Consider the following 13,000-nt stretch of genomic DNA (forward strand, 5'->3'; position numbering starts at 1 on the left):
TTGATACCAGTGTATTAGTAAATGTTGAAATTAACCAGAACTAAGATTAATAAATAGTATAGAAAATTGATGGTCTGGTTAAAATCAGACCATTCTCAGTAGTAACTGAGTTATGGTCTGGCAAAGCTTCATAGACAAATCATTTCCAGGAACGTCACCAACGGATGATGACGTATGCAGAGCGATGGAGAATCATTGAGACAGCAACTCTCTGTTTGTGATTTTGAGGAAGATGTTGCAATGGCTTCTGATGACTTTTGCCGTTGTTGTAAAAGAAATATGATAATAACTGGGGTCCACCGCCACTCCATCAACATTTTTTGCCAAATTTGGAACACCTAATAGCATTTCAGTCCAAATGAAACATCTCGGATTGACGTTGGAACAGAAAACATCAAGCTGATCGCATTTGCTGATCGCATTTGCCCCTGTTGTAAGGCATTTGTATTGCGATTAGAACGCGATTTGCAATATATTGAAAATAAAATAATATTGAGGAGTCTTTGGAAAATTGTGTCTCACAAACTTTATTAAAATTCAGTCATTTCAGATGTGTTAGAACATTTTCAGACTTTAGTATAGTTCCGCTAGTTATTTATTTACAATTATTTACATTTTTACATGATAACCAGATCTAGTGTGATGAAATAAGCAGAGAAAGGCCAGATCCAGAGCTGCTGTGTGGTGTTAGCACATGATCACACTCCCCATCCTCCTCATCAATGTAGCCCGTGTAATCCACAGCTGGTAGCCGAGTGTTGTTCTTTGCTCGGGTTTTAAGAAAAGGAAAAGTTTAAATCAGTTAAAACAGACGTGATAGCTGATTCGAACGAGTGATATTCCACAGCGGCATCCATCTAATATAATACAAAATCTGTTCACCATCGCTGCGCTGTCATCATCATGTAAAGCCCGCCCCAACGTTTCTGATTCCGATTTTGACGGATTAGAAATGGGTTTGAATGAACTTTTCCAGACTACTTGTAGAGCAAATTTAAATTTGCGGGAAGTTGTCTGGGTTTTCCCAGGCTAGAGGATTGAGCAATAAGTACCAAAAATCGTTTGGGAAATCCTTTTTCAGGCGACTCAGTGTACATTTGCATCAACATTTGGGACAATCAGCGGCGCTAAATCGTTTAACGACCCAATTTTACTGATCAGACATTCACGAGAATGTGTGCAGGTGGTGTGCTTCTTGTCGTGAATGTCAGTTGGTGAATCCACCGGCCGCTCCAAAAGTGCCCTCTTCCTCTCAAATGAATTGGCATAGACCTCATCGGGCCATTAGACCACGAGAGCATCATTTTGCATTTGTCTTGGTTGATTATGTAACACAACACCCTGGAGATGTGACAGTCTGCAACATTTTAACAAAAGTTTTGTTTAATCTCCCCCATGGGAATCTCGAAAGAGATTCTCTCTGATCAAGGCACAGCGTTTATGTTGAAGATCTAAATTATGATGCAATTGGAACAGACCAATTCAGATATACCACCTCAATGTCCTAAAAAATTGAGCGAGTCAGTAATCCTGGCAATGGTAGTAAGCGGAGAGGATGCTCTCAGGCCAGAAGTGAGCACTAAACTCCAATCTATTGCTCTGGCTCTGGGGGGAGATGACCTCTCACCCATGGAGCTCAGCCAGGTTGCAGAGTTTGCAGATGTGTTCTTGCTTCTGCTTGGTCAAACAAACCTCATTCTGCACCAGATTGAGATAGCCAACCATGTTGGTTACCTGAACACAAAAAGGTGGTTCAGAAAGAAATAGAAGCCATGCTAGATATGGGAGTATCCCACAGCGATGGGGCAAATGTTTGTAAAACTCCTCTATAAAAAATAATAATAATAATAAATCAGGTCTCCAATTGAAAATGTTCTAGTTCTAGTGAATGTCACATTGAATTTCTGTGCATGAAATTGTATCAAATCACAGAAATTCAACTTGGCCAACTGAAAAATGTAGATGGAACCAGTCACTAGAATGTTTTAATTGGAGGCCTGAAATGTTTCACAGTGTGACGGCTTAGTCTGATTCTGAATTATCGAAGGGATATTGGCTGATCCCCTTATCACCCCTATCCAAAGAAAATCGACGGCTTCCCAGCCTGAGTTCGGCTTGGGTGGAATGTGGCAAAGAGGTGGTTCAGCAAGGTCTTTAGCGAGAGAGAGAGGCAGAGGAAAAGTTATGCGTAAGTGGGTCAAGTGCAAATGACAAACGCTTGGGTCTTGTTTCAGTAATTGGTGTGGAGAAAAAAAAACAAAGCGATTTAGAGAGAGACTGGACTGAGACGTCATGCTTGGATCCGGGAGACTGAGAAAAACCATGAATGTATTAAAAGTTTGATTTATGCAGAACCTGGAGACCACAACTGTTCATTTTGTGATTTCTTTGAAGAGCAATAAAATCCCCAAGTCTCACTAAGTCAACCCATGTCTTCTTCCTTCCATTCAGTGAACCTCATCACAATTAGCACTCAGACTTCTTTGGCCATTTTAAAGTAAGGGCAATTCACTCAAACACTTTAAGATACGCTTTAAACTTCTCCTCTCTGGATGGCTTTTCAAACCCTCTAAGTGGTTCTTGAGCGGCCTACAACTATAAGAGCCGTATTCAAAGTTTTTTTTTTTTTATCAGAATCAATGCAATACATTCCAATCTAATGTTTCAAATCAACTTTCCAAAGGAAATACCCCCTTACTAACCAAACTAGCCACTAAACAAACTTTTAACTCATCTTTACACATTGTTCTAGAGATGGAAATATAATAATACTGAGAAATCAGAAACAAATAATTTTTCAAAGATGCCCATCGGCTGTCAACTGCAACCAAGACAAGAAGGCAAGCACATGAACAAATGTTACGCATTAACATGTGTTCTTCCACCGACATTGCCTGTGCAAATCCAAGGGAATTGCAGATCCACACCTGATGCTCACTGGTGGAGCATTTAGTGTGCTTTAAAAACATTTCAGTGACAGTCTTTGTCTGGTCTTGAATGCTGTATATACATATATACATATACATATATATATACACTGAAAAAAGGTGTGTTGGATTTACATGATTTAATCATGTACATGGGTTCCACACACATGTACATCGCTTCCACATTCCACAATTAAGTTAAACAAATATAATTTGTTTACTTCAACATCATGGAATGAAGTAATTTTCAAGTAACCCAATTGAGTAGTCTCAAAATATTTTTTGTATAGCTCCCAAACAACAGTGGTGTGCATCGGGGGACTTGAAACCCTGTCTCTTAAATCAAAGTTTATATTGTTTTTGTATATTTTTGTAGTCACTTGGTTGATTTATAAGACTGTACTAATTAGCTTTCATTCTATTAGCCAGCAATAGCACATAATGAACATGTCAAGTCAAGTGCTATAAAATGCTCTTTAATGACTTTAATGCTGTCTCAGTCCACAGCCTAAAGCAATTGCTCCGTTATTCTCTACTATGGTAGTAATCCAGTATAATTTAAATGGTCCTAATTATTCCAACATACTTGATTGACATTAAACACTATTAAAGGGGGGGGGTGAAACACTCAGTTTCAGTCAATCTCATGTCAATCTTGAGTACCTATAGAGTAGTATTGCATCCTTCATATCTCCGAAAAGTCTTTAGTTTTATCATATTTATAAAAGAAATATGGGCTGTACCGAGTCTTTCCGGAAAAAACCAAGCACCTGGAGGCGTATCGTGTGGGCGGAGCTAAAGAATGACGAATGTGCACAAAGCGGTGACGTCCTCAAGCGTGGAGAAACCCATCGCTATCTCAGCTAATACAGATAATGATCCACAATCAAATCTGAGGCTGAAATAAATTGAACAGGAGAAACGGCAACATCAGGATGTCCGTCCCTGTGGTATGTACTGTATTTAGGGGGCTTTGTGTGTCTTTACGCGCAGTTTATGAGGACTTGATTCGGTTTATGGACTATTGTATGTGACTAGACCTTAGAGGTAGCAAGCAAAACGGTTTTGCACGTCAGAGTCAGACTAGTGTTATACAGAACAACAATGGAGTAACCGTTAGCGCATTTGAATGACGAAGCACGCGATCGTATCGTTTACTGATGTTTACTCATGCGACGGTAGCCAATAGCAGAGACATTTGAAGTTGATTTACTCACCGGCTGCTTCCAAAGCAGGACCGAAACTTTATCGCTGGGACCGCTCTGTCAAAAACACACTTCTTTGTTATGATTTGGTGAAGTCCTGTGACAGCAGTGACCGTGGAAATCCACTTTGCGACGCGACTGAAGCGATGCCTTGAAGCTTCCCGTCATTTCTGCGTTCAAATCGGTTCAAATGCAGCGCTGCCTTCCCGTAATGCTGTGCTGAAGCGTTGAAGTCGCTCGACGTCACCCATAGGAATAAAGTGGAGCGCAGCGCGTCATAAGTGTTCACGGACGACTGGAACTGCACCTGAGAGACTGTTTACGGCGTGCATTTCCTCTCTCTCGCTCTAGTCACATGCGCGTGCACCCTACCGGGAGAAGAGCCCGTACAGCCCATACAAGGACCTTCCGATCTATTTAACATCAAGTAGACCCATACTCGAAAAAAAACTCGCCGAAACTTGTGAGAAACCGGAAGGAGTATTTTTAACACAGAAATACTCCATCAAACGTCCAACATTAGTTTTTGAAACTTTGTCTATGTTTAGGATGGGAATCCAAGTCTTTAAAGGTGTAAAAAGCTCAGTATGCATGAAACAGCATTTCACCCCCCCTTTAAACAATATAAAGTCTCCCTCTTATCTAATTTTGCCCAAAAAATCACATAATAATACTTAAGTTCAACAATTTTACTCTTCTCGTCAAGTCCCAAGCAAAGCATGAACTACAGTTTTAGCAAAAATAATTTTCTTAATTGGTTCACATTCACCCCCAATAATGCAATCTAGTAGATTGCACATTTTAGAGAATTACAATACAAGAAATCTCATTTAAAAGATAAACACAATTGTGTTGTGTAGATAACAATATGATGAAGTAAATTGTACAATGTGTTTTCCTGCTTTATATATATATATATATATATAGACACAAACACACACACACACACACACTTACACACACACACACACACACACACACACACACACACTGTGTGTAGGCTATATATACTACACATATGAAGGCTTAATGCTGGTGGTCCCCCTCACAATGTTATTTATTGTCTTTAGGCCATAATAAGTCCATCTGGTTTTGATTGTGCTTCCAGAACCCCCTCTTACCCTGGAGAGAGGTAAATCAACAAAGGGCTGATGGAAAAAGGGAAGGGGAGAAAGTGGACAAACTTCTTATTTCATTCTGGACACTCACATAATACCTGTGGAGCAGACACGAAGAAACACCGGAACAGAAATCATTTCAAGTGATAGTTTGCACACGCATCACAATAAAACATTAAAGGTGGGGTAAGTCTTATTTCAAAACCGTTTTACAAAACGAAATCAGGCCAAGGGCAATAACAAACTTGTAGCCAATCAACAGGTAAGGGGCGTGTCTAATATTGATGGCGAGAAGAGAGGCTCATTGCAACTCATTATTCAAAACACACGAGTCACACATAACGGACATTAGCCGAGAACTAATATATGCGATCGTATTGTCACTTACTTCGATGATAAAGACCTGTTAATTTCCACACCGTATGGAGCATCTAAATCTCCTCACTGCCTGTTTTAGCGTCAGCTCACAAAATGTGTCTCACAAGTAAGATACTATACTCTAATATATGCTTGTTTCCTCTTTTTATGATTTATATAACCCTTATCCGGTCATAATTATATTATGTAGTTAGCTTGACTATCGAGCTTGTGTACTATCGAGTTGTTCATGAGAACGGTTTGTGTTTTTGTGATCGCTAAAACTCTAATCTGGTCATAATTGTAATATGTTTTAGCTGGAATATCGTGCTTGTGTACTTTCGATTTGTCAGGAGAACGGTTTGTGTTTTTGTGATCGCTATAACTAATATTGTCATAATTGTAATATGTTCATTAGTTGGACTATCGGCTCCTGTTCTATCAAGTTGTTTGTAATGACGTTCGTAGATGGGAAGGAAGGAGGCGGGAACCGACGAACGTTCAACAAACTTTTATTAATTCAAAATAAATAAACAAAACGAAAGTAAAGTAAAACCGCAGGCAGCCCCTCACGGACGACTGCCCGCAAACACACAAAATAAAACGTGGGCAGCCCCTCACGGACGACTGCCAGCTAACACAAACACACGTAAAACAAAACTAAACATAAACTCAAGGCCTGGTCCTCTCTCCTCTTCCGCTGTCCTTGCTCCTCCTTTTATGCTCCCGTCACATGGCCGCGAGACGAGACCGGTGTGCCACGCAGCTGGCACTCATCAACATTAATCAGCCGAGAGGCTCTTCCTCGCGGTGCTATGCGATGGTGCTGGACGCCCGGTAGATGGCCCGATCCTCCTCCGCCCCCTGGCGGCCAGCGGTGGCTCCTCCGATTGAGGGCAGTCGGCAGCGAGCTCCGCGTTCCCTGCTCCTCCCCGTTCCAGCGGATGGCAGCAGGCTCCGGCCCACGGTGAACGCTGGCAACTCCTCCGCTCCCTCCAGGACGGCCACCACCCCACCTCGACCCAGGGGCACGGCAGCGAGCTCTCCGTCCCACCGGTCTTCACTCGCTCCAGCACCACTGCCTCGGGCAGTCACTCGCGGTCTTTCATCATCCGCGCTGCCCGAACTCCTCAGCACCGCGATCCCCCTCAGCAGCGAGGGCTCTCCGACAGCGCGTCCCTCCTTCCTCCCGGGTTTCGGCACCAATGTAATGACGTTCGTAGATGGGAAGGAAGGAGGCGGGAACCGGCAAACGTTCAACAAACTTTTATTAATTCAAAATAAATAAACAAAACGAAAGTAAAACCGCGGGCAGCCTCTCACGGACGACTGCCCACTAACACAAACACACGTAAAACAAAACTAAACATAAACTCCAGGCCTGGTCCTCTCTCCTCTTCCGCTGTCCTTGCTCCTCATTTTATGCTCCCGTCACATGGCCGCGAGACGAGACCGGTGAGCCACGCAGCTGGCACTCGTCAACATTAATCACCGGCCCGCTCTCGCGGTCCCTCGCCCCGCTGCCTGTCACACCACATTGTTCATGTGAAGAACGGTTTGTGTTTTTGTGATGGATATTCACTTTTTCATTGAATATTTAACCTGGATTAGTAACACACAGATTCTGCCATTGTTACCAAAAAAAAACCCACTTACCCCACCTTTAACAGGACCAGGTTTGGATACACAAACTTTGCCTGGCCTCACAGATCTTAGTTTTCCTTATCAAAAATCACTGTTAAATCATGATGTTACTGTCAGGTATTCTGAAATGGAGGACCCAGATGCAGAGTGAACAATAATTGACACTTTATTAACAAGACAAGCTTGGGAGACAACACCAGGCAGGGCGATGGTGGAACAATCCAGGCAGGAACACCAGGAATCTGAGGCTTGATGTTCTCTCACTGAATCAGCTCCAGTTTTTGCTGTCAGGCAGTAGGAGACAGTGGCCAGAGAAAACTCAGGGCAGGAACCAACACAAGACACACACAAGACAACAAGAAATAACAGAAAAACTAACAACTATAACTAAAATGATTTTTAAAGAAAAACAAAACTCATTAGTAACTGGAGCTAGCAAAAAACAAAACCAATCTCTATAAATGCCTGAACTAAAAAGGGGAAAACTAGAAATAAATGAAATAAAGCTAAGCTATCCAAAACAAGAAAACTGAACAAATAAGGCTAGGGAGAATTACCAAAATAAAGCCTGGAAAAAATGAGCAAAATAAAATCAGAAACTTAACAAGACTAAAAATTCAGGAACAAAGAAAAAAAACCTGCATGTACAAAACAATTGCACACAAATGCAACGAACCAGCAAGGACATGAGGGAAGGTAGCACAATATAAAAAGACTAGAGCACAAGGATCAGGCGAACGCAATTATACCCCTTTTCCAGCAAGAATAGCTGGTGCATTTCTTCAACACAAACTTGTGATCGTCATTTTTTAAATAGCAGCTAATCGAGCTAACAGCTGGTCAAATGTAACATCCATCCATCCAAATCCCGGTCAGCTTCACGAATGTGTTGGGTTCGCGGCGTTTTGATGCCGATGTAGGATCATATAATTTAATGAGGCATTGTTGATGGAAGGGTTTTTCCCTTGCGGGAGACCAATCACCGTATGACATCAAAGTAACATTACAGCGAGATGCAAACAACTTATGCTTTTGAATCGGTCACGCGGTATTTTGATATCATACACGGATCGGTCCGTGCAGCACTGATGCATCTCGAACAAGCCTGTCGTGTCTGTATTTCCCGCTGCCTGTGACGTAAGACCTGGCTCTGTGGTGGCTCTATAGCCTGTGGAAAGCCAAGCCGGTTCTTAAAGGCTCTTCAGTCGAACCAACTTAGAACTGGCACTAGCACTGGCTCTGACCTAGCACCCTGTTCATTCTGGTGGAAAAGGGGTATTAGTGAAAAAAACAAGGGGGTGTGGTAACAGCAAATGAGGAGGGGTAAGGAACACATGACAAACACAAAGACAGACGGATACATCTGCTAAGACACAACACAAACATAGAAATATTAAACAATGACAACACAGACAAGAATGCCTGGGCAGAACCCTGACAGTTACTTCTGGCTTTAAGTTGTAAAAAATGATTTATAATACAAGTATGGAGGAAAGTGTATCTGTAGAGGAATACACTGAGTGCATCAATACCAATAATGATGTTCCAACTATTTTGGGAAATATTTTCACAGAAATAAGGATCTTTAATTGGAAAATGTGTCACCATATAGACTGTATGTGTATTCAGGAATTTAGGTGTTTCAATTAGACTCATTTCTTCAGGTGTATAACATTAAACCATGCAGTCTGCATTTTCAAACAGAAAAATTGGGTCTTTCGGAAGAGCTCTGTGAACTCTGTGAAGAGTGGAATAGTGATAGGATGTCACCTTTGCAATAGGCCAGTTTGTGTAATGTCATTCCTGTTAGATATTCCATGGTCAACTGTAAGTGGTATTATTTGAATGTGGAAGCATTTAGGAACAGCAATGAAGCGGAAGACCACGTAAAGTCACAGAGAGGGGTCACCAAGTGCTGAAGCATGGGTTTCCATGGCCAATCAGAAACATGCAAGCCTCACATTACCAAGAACATTGCCAAGCATCGGATGAAGTGGTGTAAAGCATGCCAACGTAAAACGTGTTCTGTTGAGTGATGAACCACACTTCTCTGTTTGGCAGGCTGAGTCTGGGTTTGCTGGATGCCAGGGGAACGTTACCAGGAGGATGGATAATGGTATGGGGCTGTTGTTCAGGGTTTGGGCTTGGCCCCTTAGATCCAGTGAAGGAAAATTTTAATGTGTCAGCATAATAAGACATTTGGACAATGCAATGCTCACATAATTGTGGGAAGAGTTTGGGGAAGTCCCTTAATCCAGAATGACTGTGTCCCAGCAAGGACCATACAAATATGGTTGGATGAGTTTGGTCAGGAAGACCTTGACTGGCCTACACAAAGCCCTGAACTCAACCCCAACAAACACATTTGTGATGAACTGGAATGAGCCAAGCCTTCTTGGCCAGCATCAGTGGCTGACCTCACATATGATCTACTGGATGAATGGACAAAAAATCCCACAGAAACACTACAAAATCTTGTGTAAAGTCTTCCCAGAAGCAATAAAAGCCGAGAACTTGCTATTAATGCTATTAAAGTCCCTTTTGGTTTAATGGTCAAGAGTCTCAATACTTTTGCCCATATAGTGTATATATTATAGTAGATATTTATATAGACTGAGAGACAGACAGACATGGAAAAGCTTTCATCTACACTATATTGTCAAAGTATTGTGACACCCCTCCAAATAATTTAATTCAGAAAGAAAGAAATGTGAAAGAAATGGTCAGTGAATTTAAGCGTTGCCATCTGTGTCCATTCATGAAATTGTCCCTCTAGTAAATAGTACACGGTCAGTTGGGTGGAGCGTGTGTGAGAAGTGATTTAATTGCTCTGCTCAATGGCTCGTCGGTTCTCAGTATCGAACATGTCCAAAAGAAACGGTTTTCGATTCTGTACTGCTGATCCGAGAACTGTTGTACGTTCAGTTACACGTGCATGCTCAGTATCAGCTGCTTGTGAGTTCATCAGTTCTCTCAGCAAAACATGACTCAGTTCAGTGAACAGTTGGAGTTACAACATATAATTCAAGACATTATTTTATTTATATTGGGAGGGACTGTCACTCATGCCAGAAAGGGAGTAGCTAAAGTAACTTGTGGGATCAGCGCTGATTTGAGACGCGAACCGTTTAGAATGATTCAGTCGGATTTGGTGAACTGGTTCGACTGGACATCACTAGAGTGATGATTGGCTCACAAGTGAAGAAGAAAGGGTTCACATTTGTGCCTTTCCAAACTGTGGCAACAGAATGCGAAAATTTGCAGCGAACACTTTGACAAGGATGACTGACTTACACAGACACAACACAGCCGGGCCCGTTTAAGAAAAATGCCATTCTGTGGTCGAAGATGGGTGCAACCACTGTGGAGGTAATGCAGACTTTACTTATCCTTCCATTTGGGCACACACGGCTTGAGGAAAGATGTGCAGTAATAAAATCATCACGCTTTACACACACATTGTTCCTCCCAACTGGACTATTTACCTTTTGCCGGCTACAACTGAGTTCCCACGGGACTTCAGCACGAGATACAGCTAGCCGTCTAAAACACAATTTAGGTGAATTTAAACAATGGCTAAGTGGCTAAACACGTTGTCATGTAAGGCACCTGTTCATGTTGGACAGACATTTTATTTGCATTTTGTGTCAAGCCTCAAGAGGCACAAATACACCCTTTACGTTTATGCCCCCATAGCTGCTGTTTTAGTCTGGGCATCAACTGTAATAGCTCCGTGTTGCAAGCGCCAATCAGGTTCATTTAAAAAAAAAAATAATAATAATAATAATTAAAAAAAAAAAAAAAAAAAAAAAAAAAAAATATATATATATATATATATATATATATATATATATATATATATATATATATATATATATATATATTGTAGCAAAGTTCGTTAATAGGAGGAAGGAAGAGGACACGGGGGTCGGCTAGACGGTTGATGCTTTCTTTATTTATTCTCATTTACTGTCAAAACACACTCAGGGGTGTATAGTTTCTCTTTCTCAATGTCACAACGATCACTTCCGGGTCGGCACTTCCGGGTTCCGGTTACTCAGTCTCTGGGGTTTGTGCATCAACCGTCCGTCTCTCTCTCTCCTTGGTCTCTGGTTCCACCGAGGTTTTATACCCTCTCCGCGCTCATTACTGGAACAAGAGACAGGTGTTATTAATCTGCGTCCAACCCACTCACTTACCGCTCGTCCCGCGGCCCTCTCTCCCGCTGCAGACCTCGCTGAACCACGCCCCCCTTGCCACATACCCCCACCGCCCGACTCAGGCCGGGGAGCCGTCCGGCCTGCAGCCCCCCCCCCCCCCATTTCTGGAGAGGAAATCGGCCACAGCCATCTGAGCACCCGGCCTGTGGACCACCTTGAACTTAAACGGCTGAAGAGCCAGATACCAACGGGTGATCCGCGCGTTGGTATCCTTCATGCGGTGGAGCCATTGGAGAGGAGCGTGGTCCGAACAGAGAGTGAACTCCCGCCCCAGGAGGTAATAGCGGAGAGTGAGAACGGCCCATCTGATGGCCAAACACTCCTTCTCTATGGTGCTGTACTTAGCTTCCCTCTTGGAGAGCTTACGGCTAATGTACAGCACCGGCCGCTCTCCCCCCTCCACCTCCTGGGCCAGGACTGCGCCCAGCCCCCTGTCCGACGCGTCAGTCTGCAACAAGAAAGGGAGAGAAAAGTCAGGGGAGTGTAAAAGCGGCCCGCCACATAGAGCAGCCTTCACTTGGGTAAAAGCCTGTTGACACGGCTCCGTCCACTGGACCGTATCTGGTAGCCCCTTTCTAGTAAGATCAGTCAAAGGGCTGGTGAGGTCCGAATAATTTGGTATAAACCGTCTATAATATCCCGCCAGCCCCAAGAACTGTCTTACCTCCTTTTTGGTCTTGGGCCTCGGACAGGTTGCAATTGCTGCGGTCTTATCAATTTGGGGACGCACCTGCCCATGACCCAAGTGGAAGCCCAGATACCTTACTTCCACCCGCCCAATCGCACACTTCTTCGGATTGGCCTTGAGCCCCGCTCCCCTCAGCGACCTCAGGACCGCCCTCACATGCTGCATATGCCGCTGCCAATCGTGACTATAAATCACTATGTCATCCAGGTACGCAGCAGCATATGCAGCATGGGGACGCAAAATCCTATCCATGAGTCGCTGGAAGGTTGCGGGTGCCCCGAACAAGCCGAAAGGAAGCGTGACAAATTGGTGTAATCCAAACGGCGTGGTGAAAGCTGTTTTTTCTTTGGACAATGGAGACAAGGGGATCTGCCAATAGCCCTTTGTTAAGTCCAGTGTCGAATAAAATCGAGCCGTGCCTAACCGATCAAGCAACTCGTCAACCCGCGGCATTGGATACGCGTCGAATTTCGACACAGCGTTCACCTTGCGGTAGTCCACACAGAACCTGACCGAACCGTCTGTTTTGGGAACCAAAACTATCGGGCTCGCCCAGTCACTGTTGGACTCCTCGATTACTCCCATGTCGAGCATTGCGCCTAATTCGTCCTGAACTACTTTTTTCTTGTGTTCAGGCAAGCGATACGGCCGGCTGCGAACTACCACGCCCGGCTCGGTCTCGATATGGTGCTGAATCAAGTCGGTACGTCCCGGTAGGGGCGAGAACACGTCAGCGAACTCCGCCTGCAATTTCGATAAATCAGTGAGTTGTAACGGTGAGAGGTGATCTCCCCCAGGGGCCAACGCGACTGATTGCGCTTTAATGCTCGCCTCTGGCCCG

The sequence above is a fragment of the Pseudorasbora parva genome, chromosome 9 (genome assembly GCF_024679245.1).
Source record: "Pseudorasbora parva isolate DD20220531a chromosome 9, ASM2467924v1, whole genome shotgun sequence".
Classification (NCBI taxonomy): Eukaryota; Metazoa; Chordata; class Actinopteri; order Cypriniformes; family Gobionidae; genus Pseudorasbora; species Pseudorasbora parva.